Genomic DNA, 2,505 nt, shown 5'->3' on the forward strand with positions numbered 1-2,505 from the left:
CCACGGGTTCGGATCCCATATAGGGATGGCCGGTTAGCTCACTGGGTGAGCGTGGTGCTGACAACACCAAGTCAAGGGTTAAGATCCGATTACCGGTCATCTTTAAAAAAAAAAAAAAATGATAACGGGTAAGGGGATCTTAACCCTTGACTTGGTGTTGTCAGCACCACGCTCTCCCAAGTGAGCCATGGGCTGGCCCTCTAGGTGTAGATGTCTAAACAGGGGCTTTAAGCAGGGGGTTGCAACTGCTTCTCTTTTTCTCTCACCTGGGAGGCAGTGGTCTTTTAAGAAAAAAGGTTCATCACACTTTTTTTGTGCATAAGGACCATAATCCATGTGACTCATATGTTTCTTTAAGAAGGAAAAACCATTTATTACATGCCAGTACCAGGGACTCCAAGTGCCGTTTGGGGGCTTGAATTCCCCCTTCCTCTCTCCTCTCTTTGTCTCTTTCCTCCTCCCCACCCTCTTCTCCCACCTCACTTTAACCCAGAGCACACTCATTGATGGGGTGGTGGGTGGTGGCTTACTCTGGGGACGTTCTGCTTGCTGGGTAGGAGACAGAGGGGACACAGACAGGGCTGTGGAGGTAGTATGGTGAGAGGCCAGGGGTCCAGCAGGTTCAGAGAGTCCAAGGTGATTCTCCCTTGGGTGGAGGAAGATTTCCTGTTGGATGGAGCAGGGCAACAGAGTCTTGAAGGACAAATGCAACTAGATTGAAAGAGAGAGGATAAAGGTGCTTCCAGTGCAGGGAACAGCACAGGCAAAGGCTTGGAGGCTGTTGGAGGAAGAATAGGAGAGGTTGTGACCAGAGATGAGGCTGAAGAGTGAAGGGCTTGGGTGCCAGTCCAGTGAAGACTGGGGCACCATAACAATGACAACAGTGACCATTTATTGGGCCCTGTGGGTGCTAGGCACCACACAATGTGTTTTACACACAGTTTCTCATTTAGTCCTCATAATCCCTATTACAGATGAGGAAACTGAGGCCCAGATTTGAGAACTGACTTTCCTAAGTCATACAGCCTTTCTCTAACCCAGATACTAGATCCCCCCTGCATCACCCTCCCTCACTTCCCTTTTCTTTCCTCACCTGCCATCCAAGTGCCCACCTCCCCCCCACCACAGTCCCAGTAACTGAGGACCCAAAGAAGGTGTGACAGAGACAGCTGAGGGCCAACCACAATATCAGTTCTTCCCCTTTAGCTAGGCACATGGTCTCCTGGGATCAAAAACTTCATTTCCCAGACTCCCTTGCAGCTAGGTATGGCCAGGTAACTTACTCCTGGCTAATGGGGTATAAGCAAAGTACCCTAAGGCAATTTAATATAGAGAGGTGGGAGTGTCTGTAAGAGAGAGATGATGTCTTTGCCTCCCCTCTTTCCCCACCCCTTCCTGTTCCTTACAAGAATGGATGTGATAGCTGCAGTACCATCTTAGATCTTTGACTGACAGAGCAGGAAGGTAGAAGCAGCTTGCATATCCAACCATCCTAGTTTGGACTTTTGCATGAGAGAGAAATAAATGTCTATTTTTTTAAGTGACTAGTTTTTGAGGGTCTTTGTTATTCACAGCCAAAACTAATCCCCTTACTGTAGCTCCATCCTGAGATGTTGGGCCTTAGGTGGCCAGGCAGTGACCTGGACTGGGGTAGTCTATGCTGGGTGCGAGGCCTCAACCTGAGTGGGAGCTACTGGATAACAAGGTCTGGACACACCCAGGAAGGCTTCTTAGAAAAGGTGCAAAGCCTGGGGAAGGTTCAGCCCCAAATTGGCTTGAGGCTGAGTGGTAGGTGGCCTTCTTAAGGGACCGAGAGAGAAGAGAGGAAGTCCTGCGTAGAGTTCTGGGAACTCCAACATTAGAGGGCTGGGAAGGAGGAGGGGCCAGAGAGGAGGGAGGCTGGAGCCTGGAGTTCACTGACTGATGGTGACATGAAGGGGTGGTGGAGTCAGCTGAGTGAGGGAGGGGCTGGAGGGGAGAAAGTGGAGGTGGTGGGTGGAGAAGAAAAGAGGAAGGTTTTGAAGGAGGCCAGGCCCAGGGAAGGAGCTTCCAGGACAAAGACCTTCAAGTGCTGGCTGTTGGCAGTTGAGGACAGGGAGCCAGAGAGTCAGGAATCAGGACCTGTCTTGGGGAGATTCCATTCCAAGCAGGAAAAGCCCAGGGCCATTGGATCTGTCCTAGCAATGGATGCAGCTTGCTCCTTCCTCCTCATTCATTTGTTCAACACACATTCTCAGGCCGGCCCGTGGCTCACTCGGGAGAGTGTGGTGCTGATGACACCAAGGCCATGGGTTCGGATCCCATATACGGATGGCCGGTTTGCTCACTGGCTGAGTGTGGTGCTGACAACACCAAGTCAAGGGTTAAGATCCCCTTACCAGTCATCTTTTAAAAAAATAAAAAATAAATAAATAAATAAAATAAAAAGATGACCGGTAAGGGGATCTTAACCCTTGACTTGGTGTTGTCAGCACCACACTCAGCCAGTGAGCAAACCGGCCATCC

This window comes from Galeopterus variegatus, unplaced genomic scaffold, assembly GCF_000696425.1.
Source record: "Galeopterus variegatus unplaced genomic scaffold, G_variegatus-3.0.2 Scaffold423, whole genome shotgun sequence".
NCBI lineage: Eukaryota > Metazoa > Chordata > Mammalia > Dermoptera > Cynocephalidae > Galeopterus > Galeopterus variegatus.